This window comes from Nuphar pumila, chromosome 11 (genome assembly GCF_984573655.1).
Source record: "Nuphar pumila chromosome 11, dmNupPumi1.hap1.1, whole genome shotgun sequence".
Taxonomy (NCBI): domain Eukaryota; kingdom Viridiplantae; phylum Streptophyta; class Magnoliopsida; order Nymphaeales; family Nymphaeaceae; genus Nuphar; species Nuphar pumila.
This window is the reverse complement of record NC_143259.1, coordinates 97438360-97454520: the sequence shown is the minus strand read 5'-3', so window position 1 is coordinate 97454520 and position 16161 is coordinate 97438360. Positions and strand designations below refer to the sequence as shown.

At 38.5% G+C, this 16161-nt stretch overlaps 1 pseudogene across 1 annotated transcript; it reads left to right on the top strand.

Moving 5' to 3' along the window:
* Positions 1 to 11932: 11932 nt before the first annotated feature.
* LOC149822571 (UDP-glucosyltransferase 29 pseudogene) lies at positions 11933 to 13649 on the top strand (annotated as a pseudogene). The gene has a single exon (XR_016426064.1). The product of XR_016426064.1 is annotated as a UDP-glucosyltransferase 29 pseudogene (transcript).
* Positions 13650 to 16161: the final 2512 nt, after the last annotated feature.

Genomic DNA, 16161 nt, shown 5'->3' with positions numbered 1-16161 from the left:
TAAAGCAGGGTGTATGCAAGGAAACACATCATCACCAAGGGATGCTTCTGTGTTCAACGATATCACACTTGTCAAATTTGCTCAGCCACAGATGAGCCTGGAGGTTTAACCATCGTAATCATGGCAATACTATTAACTTGGGGTTCAACTATCCTATTGTTAATGAAGAGAAAAGGTCCATTTGTTGTTGTGAGTACCTACTTCAAAGGTTGGCATGTAATGAAGTGGCAGATGCTAGCACAGAAGTGGGAAAATGTGGATGACAAGATGATAAACTAGAATTTCTGATGCATTTGCAACGTCTCAATAAGTTCTATTTTTACCGTTTCATGGTTCTCTTGCTTAGGCCATGAGTGTACCTTTGATGGCCTCCATTAGGGCCATTATGTTTGACGAGTCTTATATGATTGGTCAAGGATTCCGGCTTGCAGTTGAGAACTTTTGGGTGTTCCTCATACCCATCATGTTTTAATCCTCCCATCTGATCCATACTAATCTGAATCACAATCATTCTATGGGTTTCTTTGTTGACAGTGAACTCGATTCATTGACTCTTTTGAATGCCAACCATTTGAATGAACCCATTCCCCAGCTACCCATCTATTCACATTCATCTCCCACATGCCGTTATAACCATTATGTATGCACCAAGTCACACTCACTGATATTTCTGCTATCAATGTCTCTGCAACATCAGTTTGCCGTGGCATATTACCTCCACATTTTACCATCCACCTGTACCCGACACTTCTAGTTATATCTGTGACACCCTCTTCCTCTACTTTCACCTATGCTCTACACCCAAGCATTTTATAACCCATTTCATGTTCTATTATTTACCTTTCCATTGCATTTCATATACAGTAACTACACTTTACTGCTATCTCACCCTCCCTCACAAGCACTATCATACCTCTGTCATTACCCAGTATATTCAAACCTATACCCTGTTTTCACCATCAACCTGTACTATGTTCATATTGTCACCCATTCTATCATCCATCTCTAGATATTTTCTGTCCAGCCATGAATGATCTGTCTTCATCTTGGCCTCCTGATAGTCTGCAGGTTCCATCTAGTTTCATTGATAAAAAAAAACCCACTTCATACCTATAGCCCCAAGTCATCTTCACTTACCTGTGCAAGGTATCACACAAGCATGGGCTGTCTTCATTTACACAACAGCTATTCATTACACCTGTTAAATGCATCATGTTCTCTGTTTATTTACATTTGTAAGGCATCCAAACACCCTTTTTAGCACAGCCATCATTTACATTCGATCATTACCCACACAACCAACTCCTACCTCACTAACCCTCACAAACAACAACAACCCTCTCATTCCTGTTAATACATTCATTTGTTATTATCTGTTTTAAACCTCACACAACATCCTTCACAACTGTATCATTCCACGGTCTATCACATCATTGTCACTACCACTGGTCACAACCCATTTCATTACCAGCTCCATACATACATTCACTATTATTCACTCTCTATCTCTCCATGTTTCTCAGCTTGCACGACACAAACACTCCACCAGTGTACACCATGTTTTGTACACAGCAGCTACATTTCCTCATAAATCCACACCATTACCACAGTATCTACCTATAGCATAGGCACCACACTCACCTACCCCATTTGCCGACCCATAGCCTCACTCTACAGCGGTAAATCATTCGCTGCTACAGCAGCACATTGCTGTGACCTCTCACCATCCCTGTTGTTCATCATCCATAGTAGCTGCAGCACTTTCACTCCCTGTTATAGCTTCCATCTTACCTTCTTTTTACATTTACTGCAAATTCCACTGTTTATTCGCTGCAAAATTTGCCATAGCATCACAACCACTTTATTTCTTCAGTTAACATCCCTTTTCAGTTGCATTTGTCGTCTCCACATATTGATATACACCCATATGTATATATATGTGTACATATGTATTTACATATATGTGCCATTCTCCATCCTTTTCATCATACATATCTCTTCACTATTTGATTTCCATATGATATATGTGATTACTAAACCGGTTGTTTTGCAGGGAATATGTGGATAAAGTTATTATTTGAAGCTGTAAATTTGATTTTATTAGTTGTAATAGTTAGGCCTTAATGAGAGTTTACATTTCCTGTTTTAGGTAGAATGAATGAGCATTGTAAATATCATGAATTGCTTGTTTTCATACATTTTTTGCCTCCATTTCTCAAAATCTCACAATGGTGAAACACGAACGGCACGTGCACCATTTCATAAAAGGTAATTAATCCTAAGTTGACGATTTACATCAATGGCCATAGTCAGGATGTAAACAAAACTTAGGATTTTTACCTTTTATAAAATAACACCGGATCCACACTAGATCCTTTTCAAAAATTCATCATATTTTCTACAGATATTTTCCTCTTTTATCAGAGTTTAATTTAAAATTAATTCAATACATATACCAATGGCCATAGTCAGGGTATGTTGAGAGTTAATTTCATTTTAAACTCTATAAAAGCACTTAAATGTATTTTATTCTTCATTGAATCTAAACTTAGATTATTATATAATACATTCAATGACCATAGTCAAGGATGTATTATATCTTCAATCTTGTTTTAATTCATTTAAAGAATGGAATAGCTTTTCAAAAATCCAATTTCAAATTCTTTTAAATTCATTCATCATTTAGGATAGAGTGGCATCATATTTTCAAAATTCCTTTTTCCAAAAATCCAAGTGATTGTGAATATCTCTTTTTCAATTTCTATTTCAAATTATCAATTCTATCCCATTTTCAAAGTCCAAATTGACTTTGAAATTCATTTATATATTCAAAAGTTTAAATTCTCAAATCAATTTTAAAATTCAAAGTTAGATCGTAAATCCCAACTTGGATCCAGATTTCCAAATTCAATTTCCACTTTGGATCTCAGACTTTAGATCCAAATTCTATTTTAGGATCCAGAATCTAACTTCACTTTGGATCTCAGACTTCAGATCCAATTCTATTCTAGAATCCAGAAACCAATCTCATCTTGGATCTCAGATTTCAGATCCAAAATCTATTCTAGGATCCAGAACCCAACTCTACCTTGAATCTCAGACTTCAGATCCGAAATTTCCTTTAGGATCCAGAATCGAATTTCACCTTGGATCTTAGACTTCAGATCCAATTCCATCTTAGGATCCAGAGTTCAAATCCACCTTTGGATCTCAGATTACAGATCCAAATTCCACTTAGGATCTAGATCCCCATTCTACATTGGATCTCAGATTCAGATCCAAATTCCAATTCTTAGGATCCAGAATCCAATTTTACTTTGGATCTCAGACTTCAGATCCAAATCCATTTTAGGATCCAGAATCCAATTCTACTTTTGATCTCAGACTTCAGATCCAATTCCATCTTAGGATCCAGAGTCCAACTCTATCTTGGATCTTAGACTTCAGATCCAAATTTCATCTGGGATCTCAAATCTTAAATCAAATTCCATTTCATTTCCAAACTTCAAATCAAGTTCCCATTTCGGATCCTAAATCCAAAATTCAACTTTGAACTCTATTCAGAATCCAAATCTTGGATTCAGATTTCATCTTGAAAATCCAACTTTTAAATCAATTCCATTTCTCAATTTTATTCAAATTTCCCAATTCTTTCTTTCCTTCTGATTCAATTCTATTTTCATTTCTATTCTGATTCAAAGTCCGTTTTTGACTTTGAAAATTCTTTTTATCTCAAAACTTCAAAATTATTTTCCAAAATCCAGATTTATTTTCCCAAGCTCTTGATTATTCTAAAAACTTAGAACTTTAATCTTAAGTCCTAAGTTAGAATTCATTTCTTCACTTTATCAGATTCACTTGGAAATTCTTCAAAACATTTTCAAAAAGAGCATACATTTTTGCATTTGCACAAGCATGATTCTTTATGCATTTAGACTTAGAATAATTTTTTAGATAATTTCTTAGCAAAGCAAAAGGCATAAATTCGCCCCTTGGTTCGATTACCCCATGTAAAGACGCCAGGAACGGTCGAACCTCGTACCGACGAGCGGATCCCGTCTCCCAGTTTTCCCGCAAATATTTCAAAAACGGAGGTGAGTTATTTCAAAAAATTTCTAAATTAAGGTCAAGTGAGACCCGCAAAAGAGTTCCTCTCCTTCTTTTCTCTTCTTTCTCTTCTCTCTTTTCTTTCTGTCTTTTATCTTTCTCCCTTCTAAAAGGAGGAAAATAAGAGGTTAGAAAGGAAAAGAGAAGGAAGAGAGAGAATATTACGAGAGAAAAAAAAATTGCGATGATCACTTTTGTTGTCTTAAAGTTCATATCAATTCTAATAAAGTTAATGACAAAATTTCTCATAACCTTTGTTGCGTTTGTCATAAAGCCAAACAAACCCGGTTACCCTTCTCTCATGGGACTATATCCTCGTCCAAACCTTTTGAGTTTATTCATTGTGACATATGGGGTGCATATCCAACTCCCTCTATGTCCGAGGCCTATTTTTTTGTTGACTATCGTCGATGACTATAACAGATGCACATGGGTGTATCTCATGTGATATAAGTCTGAAATACATGGGTGTATCTCATGAGGTATAGGTCTGAGACATTCAATATTATAAAAAGTTTTCTTGCATTATTTTGCAATCAGTTTCAAACCAACGTTTTAAGCATTTGATTCGATAATAGACAATGACATTCATCTTCAGCACAGTTGTGTCGCAATACCACAACAAAACGGTGTTGTTAAACGCAAGCATTGTGACTTGTTGAATGTCGCTCGAGGTCTCCATTTTCAATCCAATTTACCACTCCAGCACAACATACATTTGAAACTCTGTATTTACTTACTCCTGTTAACGCATATCCTGTGCCATAGCCAATATATGTACATTCAGATAAATCAGTATCATCGTTTTTTCAGTTTCCGTTTTTATCAAAGTATTATTGCTTTCTTTTTTGTTTTATCCCAAACCTTTGATTTTCGTGAAATACAATATTTTGATGCAAGAGTTAGGTTTGACTTGGACCTGGATAAAATATTTTCTTGCTGGATACCCTAATGTCACTCTATAATTGAAAGGTTTGGAGTTTGGAGATCCCGAGTTAATTATGCCCCAGCTTGCTTGTCAAAGCAAAGGAATCACAAAATGAAAATGAAGGTGACAAGATGTCAAATGAGGGCAGCCCTTTAATATTTTCTTGGGAAAGTATCTGCTCATTGTTGTGGTTATTTCTGCGAGGGGTGGTGGCCTTAACTTGGAGAACCAACATGGGCACAAATAGTACAGTAAGGCTTTGTTTGGCATCTTTTAGCTGGTGGTAGCTAATGATGCAATTAAGGAATTCCCAACAGTTGTGGTTTTAACAAATCCACATAAGTGGAACGTTTGAGGATTTACCACTTCTACTGGTGCAGATGTTTGGAATGGAGGTGAAAAAACTGAAATTAATACTGGAAGAGCATTGGAAAGGTTGTTGGAGTAGGCACCTCACCAGTGTGGGAACTAGTCTAGCATGCGTCAACTACCACCTCATCTAGGTGAGAAGTGAAATGTGTCAACTACTGGTGCAGAGTTCCATCATTTCCTTCAAGGGCATCCATCACAACCGACTTCGTCAGTGGGTAGTGATCCAATTACCATTGGCGTCCATGTAACCCAATCTGTAACATTATTTGAGTTGGGTTTGAACTCTGATTTCATTGGTTCATGCAGATTTGACTAATATGGAAATCTATATTGGGTTGGGTCAGATGGAATCGGATCATTGGAAGCCCATTATATTTGATTATTTTATGGGTTAATCTTTGAAGTTTTATGCGGTACCATACCTCTTTGTATCTGGTCTACGACCAGCCAGTTTGCATGTTAGGTGTTTTATCCGACCAGTAGCAGCAGACATGACTAGACGAGGACCCTGTCAATGGGTCTGATATCAATCCATTAGGGGGAACCGAACCTGCTCAAATAAATTGCATTGAAGTTGGGCCAGTGTTGGGTGAAGTAACTACTTAAATACCAAAACAGACTCACATGGTATTAAAAAATATATAAAAACAATCAACCAAGGTCAATTAGGATAAGCATCACACGAGAACATAATATTTTAGGTGGTCACCATTTTAAACTCTACACTACTACTATATTTTCAAAGATGTAATACGCCTTTATCACCTAACTTTTGCGTAAAAAAAAATAAGCGATTTTTTTTTTATATATTTTATTTGTATTTCTTCTTGCCAATATATTTTAAAATTTTATTTTATAGTCTTTTACTGATAAAAATGCAAGAAATATGAATGTGGAATTTCTCGCGTGGATTCATCTGCCGCCATTTGGCCATTTTAAACGTTATTATTATGGCTTCAGTTGGGTCGGTTATCAGATGTATATACGACCCATATCATGTCCCACAAAGCATAGATCCGACCCATTACATGTCCTTCAAGGCTCTCTCTCTTACGGGGTCTGATTTGCTTGTACTCTGAATTGTGCACAGCCACCATCTGATCTGGATTGTTTCTCTCATTCAATATTCTGTCGAAGCAGGTTATATGTTCCCCCCCGAACAGGGCAGTTAGCTACATCTCATGTTTGGGGGGCCCAAAGAGCACCACGTATGTAAGCATGTGTGTCTCGTATCCCCATGTTTGTCAGCATTAATTAGCGTTGGTGTTTGATGCGCTTGCAAAGACTTAAGTATCCTCTCCTCCATTGGTGCAAAAAAAAAATGGCGATTCTAGAAAAGGAGTGGTAGTGAAGACTTAAGTGCCCTAGAGATGATTATTTAAGACCCAGTCTCTACACTGTAAGGTTATCCGAGAAAAAAATCTCCCCTGGAAGAGGCCATGAACATCAACCCTCTCTCTCTCTCTCTCCCTTCTCTTTCTGCTTTTGTGCACATCCAGCAGAAGATCCTACATTGCTCCATCAAGCACCGACTGACCTGCACATTGACTGTTGTGGAGCATGATTCAGAGTTTTTACCCTTACAGGAGGAGGGTTTGGGGGCTCCTCCCAGCGTGGGTAGCATCATTCAACTAAATGAGTTGTGGATCCTGATTCAGAGTTTTTATCCTTACAGGAGAGAGGTTTGGGGGCTCCTCCCAGTGTGGGTAGCATCATTTAACTTGAAGAGTTGTGGAGCCTGATTAAGAGTTTTTACCCTTACAGAAGGGGGGTCTGAGGGCTCCTCCCAGTGTGGGTAGCATCATTCAACTTGATGAGTTATGGAACCTGATTCAGAAGGGGGGTTTGGGGGTTCCTCTCAGCGTGGGTAACATAGTTTTTGCCCTTACAGGAGGGAGGTTTGGGGGCTCTTCTCAGCATGGGTAACATCATTCAATTTGATGAGATGTGGAGCCTGATTCAGAGTTTTTTCCCTTACAGGAGGGGGGTTTGGGGGCTAGCTCCTCCCAGCGTGAGTAGCATAGTTTTTGCCCTTATAAGAGGGGGGTATGGGGGCTCTTCCCATCATGGGTAGCATCATTCAACTTGATGCACTGCGGGATTATCCGAGAAAGGAATCCCCCCTGGAAAAGGCCATGAACATCAACCCTCTCTCTCTCCCTTCTCTTTCTACTTCTATGCACATCTAGCAGACAATCCTACATTGCTTCATCAAGCATCGACTGACCTGCACACTGACTGTAGCATGGTTCAACTTGATGAGCTGTTGAGCCTGATTCAGAGATTTTTCCCTTACATGAGGGGGGTTTGGGGGCTTCCCCCAGCGCAATAAAGTGTTTTGTTTAATCATGGTGCTCATGTTTCCTTCGATTGTTTCTTGCTAAAGGTTTTTGTAACACCCTTTCTCACGATTTTTCTAATTTTTTTTTCTGGTTTGAAGATGGTGACTTCTGAAAGTTACCGTTCAATTTCAGGAAAAAAACAAGTTACAGAATCCGGTTTTTAACAGATTTGAAATATCAAATGAGTTTATAAAGTTATAAAAATTTCCAAATATAAACTAGCCAAGTAAAGAAAGAAAACCCTTTTTACATATTTGAAAAATGATCTTCCGTTGGGGAGATATGACTCTTGCAAAATGAACAAAAAACCTGAGTAACTCAAACGATATAAAGTGTAACAGGGTCTTAGTTATTGACGAAAAACAGGTATGAAATGACCATAAAAATTAGTGAAAATTGACATAAATAAACTATACTCAATAACAAAGATGCCGCTTTTTACGGATCGAAAATCCGATCTCTGGTTAGGGAGATACGCTCCCGACAAGTTGGTCTTGATTCAAATAGCGATTTACGCGTGACGGCTTACTGAATAATACTACATATAGCGATTTGTAGTGTATTTCATGAGTCACTAAAGTGATTTGTGGTGTTGTTCAGTAAATAATTATGTGTAAATCACTATTGTGACTTATAATATTTTCAGTAAATCGCTGTGCGATTTACGGCGTAAATCGCTACCTGAATTAGGACCAACTTGTCAGGGGCATATCTCCCTAACCGGAGATTGGATTTCAAATCCGTAAAAAGCGATGTCTTTATTATTGAGTATAGTTTATTTTTGTAAATTTTTAGCAATTTTTATGGTCATTTTGTTTCCCATTTTGATTAAAAAGTAGACCCCTATTATTCTGCATTATTTAAGTTGCACATATTTTTAGTTCATTTTGCGAGTCATATCTCCTCAATGAAATATCATTTTCCAAATATATAAAAAGGGTTTTCTTTTTTTATGTATCTAGTTTATATCTGGATTTTTTTATAACTGTTTATACGTATTTGATATTTTAAATTTGTTAAAATTCAGGACTGGATACAGATTAATCTTATTTAACCATGATTAAACAAAATAGTTTCAATTTTTTATATATTTGAAATATCAAATAAAGATATAAAGTTATAAAAATTTTCATATATAAACTAGATAAATAAAGCAAAAAACCTATTTTACAGATTTGAAAAATGATCTCCCATTGGGGAGATATGACTCTTGCAAAATGAACTAAAAATATGAGTAACTCAAACGATATAGAGTGTGACAGGGTCTAGGTTTTCGACCAAAAATAGGTATAAAATGACCATAAAAATTGCTGAAAATTGATAGGAATAAACTAGACTCAATAAGAAAGACACTGCTTTTTACAGATTTGAAATTCAATTTTCGATTAGGGAGATACGCCCCCGACAAGTTGGTCTTGATTCAAATAGCGATTTACGCGTGACGGCTATAGCGATTTGTAGTGTTAATCGTTATACCGTCACGCGTAAATTGTGGTGCTTAAACAATCGAAGTTTAGCTTAAAATAAATTCATGGACTCACAACTCAGCAAGGAAGCACTCCTTTTTTACAAAATATCAAATTCATTTCTGAAACTAGAGTTATAATCAAAACATCAGAGTATTAATTTCAGAAACAGAAAATTAGATTTTAACAAACAGGTTTCAGTAACTTGGATGTTGCAGAAGCTAAACAGACCCGATTTCTCCTAAATTTGAGGGATAAGTTGCTTAACTTAATTAAGAAACCAACCCAATTTTCAGAATTGAAAAATCGATTTTGGTTTGAAAATGGCGACTTCGAGAAGTCACTATTTCCAAACAGGAAATGAACCTGTTACAGAATTTAAAATTCTGTAACCAGTCTCGGTTTTTAACAGGTTTGAAATATTAAATAAGCATAGAAAGTTATGAAATTTTTAGATATAAATTAGACACATAGGGGAAGAAAACCTTTTTTACAGATTTGGAAAATGATCTTTCGTTAGAGAGATATGACTCTTACAAAATGAACTAAAAACTATGTCATTCAAATAAGGCAAACTGATAGAGGTCTGGTTTTTTATCTAAATGGGGTATCAAATGACCATATAAATCGATGAAAATTTACAGTAATAAACTAGACTTTATAACAAAGACACCACTTTTTACGGATTTGAAATCTGATCTCTGGTTAGGGAGATATGGCCCTGACAAGTTGGTCCTAATTTGGGTAGCGATATACAGCGATTTGTATCGCAAATCGCTGTAGTGTTTAGCAGAAAACACTACAAATTGCTACAGCGAGGTCCAACAACACTATAAATCGATGTGGGTCTCGTTAAAGACCCAAAAACATTATAAATCGTAGTTAAAAGACCGGACAACACTATAAATCATTGTAGGGGTCGTTGGAGACCCGAAAATACTACAAATCGTAGTTAAAAGACCGAACAACACTATAAATCGTTGTAGGGGTCGTTGGAGACCCGAAAATACTAAAAATTATAGTTAAAAGACCAAACAACACTATAAATTGTTGTAGGGGTCGTTGGAGACCCAAAAATACTACAAATCGTTGTTAAAAGATCAGACAACACTATAAATCATTGTAGGGGTCGTTGGAGACCCTAAAACACTACAAATCATAGTAGAGACACATTAAAAACCCCAAAAAATTATAACAACGATTTGCTGAAGAATATTGTCAATCAAATAGCAATTTGTTAAAGGAGGGCTATAACAGTCATGATATGAGGGCCAAATTCAGAACATTTACAAAATATGGATACAGAGTTCTGGTATTAAATCAAAATAAAATAGCAATTGATCATAAAAAATTCTAAAAATTTACAAAGATGAACTAGACACATAAGCTAAGAGAACCCATTTTACGAAATTGAAAAATGATCTCTCATTAGGGAAATAAAATTCTGACAAAATGGATCAAAATCTGAGCCATTAAAATGACACAGGGTGACAGGGTTGTGGTTTTTGACCCAAAACTAGTATGAAAACACCATAGAAATCACTGAAATGTGGTATGGACAAACTAGATTCAATTTAAAAAACAACCCTTTTTACGGATCGGAAAGATCATCTATGGTTAGGGAGAAATCACTCCCGCAAGTTGGTCCTGATTCTGCTAAAATCCTGATGGTGCAAAATAATAGGTTCTGAACCTTGATTTTTAAAGTGGGTCAAACAAACTCAAAATGATATGATTTTTGGTGGAGAGCATGAAGACATATGCATAAAGTTCCAGTAAAAAATTCAGATCGAAATGAGCTTTTATTACATACAAATCAATGGATTTAAAATACACTAGAATTGAAAGTACAATCTAAAAAGCAACTGAAAATGATAAGAGCCAACTGCATATTGAAAAAGAAATAGCAGGTTCCAATGAATCCGAGAAACATCTTTGTATTCTCCGATACATATCAACTCTTCAAGTTGAACGATGCTACAGTCAGTGTGCAGGTCAGTCGGTGTTTGATGGAGCAATGTAGGATCTTCTGTTGGATGTGCACAGAAGTAGAGAGAGAAGGGAGAGAGAGTGAGAGGATTGATGTTCATGGCCTTCTCCAGGGAGAACTCTTTGTCTCTCTTGATTTCTTCTCTAGAGAGAGAGAGGGTTTTACAATGTTTTACGGAGAAAGAAGAAGAAGACTTTGAAGAGTCAACATCATCCTTGACTTTCTGGATGGAGGACATGTTTGTCCTTTTTTTGAACGGAGAAAAAAGAAGAAGACTTTGAAGAGTCAACATCGTCCTCGACTTTCTGGATGGAAGACATATTTGTCTTTTTTTTGAACTGTTTGTTTTTTCTTTTTTGAATGAAGGGCATTTTTGTCATTTTTTCAAACCATCACTTTATGAGAAAAATAGCAAGAAAGGGTACTTAAGTCTTTGCAACAACACCAGAGTCCGATGCAAAGTTATGTCAACATACACGGGAATACGAGCCCCATGTGCTTGTATACGTGGTGCTCATTCATAGCGCCGAACATAGACGTGGGATTCAGTGAATCATGGGGGGGACTACCCTCCCATATTATGTGGGATGTATTTTGGTGATGTTGAATGGTAGAATTCTCTCTCTCTCTCTCTCTCTAGCATTTAATAAAAAGGAGAAAAATTACACCTCACACTTCAATGCAGTGCCGTGCAGATCATTTGTCTGTAAATAAATGACGCCCCTGACTGCAGCTTCGTCTTGATAGCCAAGGAAAATGGAGGAGGGCAGCCGCTCTACCATCATGAGAAGAAGCCATGGACCTCGGGTCCTGATGCTCCCATGGTTGGCTCATGGCCACCTTTCTCCTTACTTGGAGCTAGCCAAACGTTTAACCCAGAGAGACATCACGGTCTTCTTCTGTTCAACTCCCCAAAACCTGTATTCCATGAGAGAAACACTCAGTGGCTACTCGGATATGATAAAACCCATCGAGATCCCCTTACCAACCATGCCTGGCCTTCCCTCCCACTGCCAATCCACTTCCACTCTTCCCCGCCACCTTATACCCCTCCTTAAGAAGGCCTTCGATTCCGCTCAGCCGGCGTTCATCGACCTCCTCCTGTCCCTACGTCCTGACTGCGTGATCTACGACCTGCTTCAGCCATGGGCCCCCTCGGCCGCCTCAGAACTGAACGTCCCTGCTGTGTTGTTCTTGCCTGTTAACGTCACCTCACCCTCCTACTGCTTTTATTCGTGGAAAAACAGTATTTCTGAATCAATCGGCCAGCCATTAGAATTTCCGATGGATGCCCACCAACTCGCGCCAAACAAGTCTGAAGAAACCCCGGAAACTAGATCCGATGGGTTCGATACCATGAACAGAATCGCGCTGTGCGTAGACAGATCCGTGGGCATCATAGCTTGCAAGACGCGACGGGAAATCGAAGGAAAGTTCATCGACTTCTTCTCCACGCTAACCGGGAAGCGCGTGCTTCCCATGGGGCTGCTGCTTCCCGAGAAGGACACCTCCCCCTGCGAATTCACGGATTGGCTCGACACGAATCCGGACTCATCTGTGATCTTGGCTTCGTTTGGTAGCGAGTACTTCATGACAAGGGAGGAGATTGGAGAGATCGCCCTGGGTTTGGAGCTCTGCGATTTGCCCTTCATATGGGCGGTGCGGTTCCTCCAAAGGGATGGCGTGGAGGAAATGAGCTTGGAAGAGGCATTGCCTTGTGGATTTCTAGAGAGGGTTGGAGATAGAGGGTTGGTGTTCAAGGGCTGGGCACCACAAGTGAAGATACTGAGCCATAGAGCTGTCGGTGGGTTCCTTACCCATTGCGGGTGGGGGTCTCTAACGGAAGCCATCAGCTGTGGGGTGCCTCTGATAGCATTGCCTTTGCACCTCGACCAGCCATTGAATGCGAAGTTGGTGGTGGGGGAGTTGGGCATTGGAGCGCTGGTAGAGAGAGAAAAGAACGGTGGGTTAAAGAAAGAGAAGCTAGCTGAAGGTATCAGAAGGGTGGTGGTGGAGGTGGAAGGGGAAGGTGTTCGAAGGGCGGCGAAGGAATTGGCAGAGAAGATAAGGAGTGGAAGTGAAACAGGGTTGGATGCACTAGTTGAGGAGCTGACAAAAATGAGCAGGACCAAGTGGACTGAGAGTTTGTGATGGAGATCATGGAGAGACCAATATCACGCCCTAGAAGGCTTAGAGGTTAAAAGATCCGGATGAAGACGCTTTGCTATGGCTGAATGAATGGTTTTTTCTTAATAAACATTGTTGCCATGTAGTGTAAGAATTTTATTTTCAAGTTTTTTAGTCATCTAAGTATTGAGTTATTTCTTTTGCGTTCTTTTAAGTGCATGTTATTGCCTTTGGCCTAAGAACCTGCTGGAACAAGGCGAATTCCGATTCTCTATGTACTCGTTAACTTCTTAATAGAAATCTATGCTTTATTATCATCTTCTATGCTATTTTGCTTTCTCCCCTCTTCATGTGATTATGTACTCTAGTGTTTGTGCTACTGCATCCACGAGCTTGATGCGCGATGTTTAGCTTGATTTTTGTTATGCCCTTGAAAGGCTATTTTGCAGGGGCCTTCACTTTTAGCGTGTGGCAAGTTGGTACTAGAGCCTTGTCAATGCTGGGATTGATAATGCCTCTAATGAATCAAATTCCTTCAAGTAGTCAAGTTCTTTTCTAAGATGAATTCATGGCTAATGATTGTGTGACAGCTCTAGTGTGCGATGTCCTCGATCAATGTAGAAAAGTTGGTTAACGATACTAATACTGTTTTGGGGATGCTTGATCAAAAGATCAAGACTCCATTAGAGGGAGTGGAGCACTCTATGAAAAGCCTTGCCACCAAATTTAAAGACTCTATGGAGAGTCTTGCCACCAAGTTTGATGATTTACTAGAAAGATTCAACATCGTGACTGTAGAAATAGATGTTCGATGAAAGAATGATCAAGTGAAACAACAGTTGATGACTGTTCTTGCTGGTGGAGCAACGACACATGTGGATAGGTTGCGTATCAAGTTGCCCGAGCCTACAATGTATAAGGGCACTCAAAACTCAAAAGATCTCAATAACTTTATTTACTTTATGGACCAGTGCCTTGAGACTGGAGGTATTATGGAAGGTGCAAACAGATTTGCACCAAAACGATATACCTTGCGGATGAAGCTATCCTTTGGTCAAGATGCCGCTTATGTGATATTAGACGTGGGATTATAGTAGTAGTAGATTCATGGAAGGATCTTAAGACAGAGCTACGTGGCTACTTTCTACCAAAAATGAAGAAACAATGGCCCGCAACAAACTACTAGCAATGAAGCAAACATGGTCAATTCATGAGTACGTCAAGGCCTTTACCTTTGTGATGCTATATGGGCGACAAAGACCAATTATTCCACTTCATGAATGGATTACAGGAGTGGGCTACTATGAAGGTTAATCGTCAAGATCCTCCAACTCATTGTGGTGCTTATTGTTGTAGAAAAGCTTACTGCGATTGATAGGTGCAACTCGACATTTCAAGGTAGACAATTTGAGAATAACCATAATAACAACAATCAAAGGGAGAATCAAAAGAATAATCAAGAAAATAATGTTGGTAATGGAAACCAGTAAAATCATACCTAATAGGATGGTCAAAACAACAATGACAATCGGAGCAGGAATAACTGCAGAGGACAAAATTATTGTTGTCTTGACTGTTATCACTGTCACGGTGATCACTTGGCAAATAAGTGTCTAAACAGTAATCACGGTCAAGAGAATGAAGATAACTGCAAGCCCTGAGTTGCGAATGTCGTTTAGGGCAAAAAACTTTATCAACCTACAAAAGCATTGACTGTTGGAGCAATGCAGATAATGAATGCGGTGAAAGTGACAACTATCGTGAAACCGTCGGTATGCATGAAACAGATGTACTTAAAACTTTTATTGAACGGGAGACTCCCCAAGGCATTGGTAGATATAGGCGTTATGCATAACTTCATCTCCCGTGAAGAATCAGATCGACTCAATTTGCAGTAGAAAAATAAGGAGAGTAGTATGAAAGCAGTTAACTTCAAAGCTACAGATAAGCTTGTGAGCACTTTTCTCGTCCCAATCCAAGAACTGAAAGATGTTGCAGAAGCTACTGATGTTCTAGATGACCTACTGCCTATATTGAAGGAGTTTGATAATGTCATGCCTGTCGAACTGTCAAAAAAATCTACCTCTAAGGTTTATGGTAGATCATCAGATTGAACTAGTGTCGGGTGCATAGCTGCCCGCAATGACTCTGTATCATATGGCAATTCTTGAGCTACAAGAACTACACAAGCAGTTGGATGATATGCTTAAAGTAGGGATCATCCAACAGTCCGAAGTACCCTTTGGACCACCCATGTTGTTTCAGGCAAAACATGATGGGTCGAAGCGCATGTGCATCGACTACCAAGCGTTAAACAAATTAACAGTAAGGAAGTAAGGAGCTAGTATCCGCTTTATTTGGTCGTGGACCTGTTCGATCAACTCAAAATAACTCATATTTTCTAATGAACGCGCTTGCAAGCTTCTCTACCCTAACAAATAAGATTTTCTACCCGCACCTTAACAAGTTCGTCATGGTTTAACTGGATGACATAGTGGTGTACAACAACTATATGGATGATCATATTCAATACCTTTAAACTGTATTTCATACTCTAAATGATAATGAGTTTACATCAAGTGAGAAAAGTTTCTATTTGGCCAGAGAGAAGTTCACTTGGCCACATGGGAGAAGGCAGATTGAAAATGTATCACAAGAAGGTCAAAGTGATTCAAGAGTGGGAGCCACCTGCTAAAGTTCTCGAGTTGTGTTCTTTCTAGAGACTTGTCATCTATTATCAACAACACATTCAGTGTTATTCTATGACCGCTACCCCGCTCACTAATCTACTAAAAGGACAGGTCATGGGTAGTTGAAGTTGTTTGATTG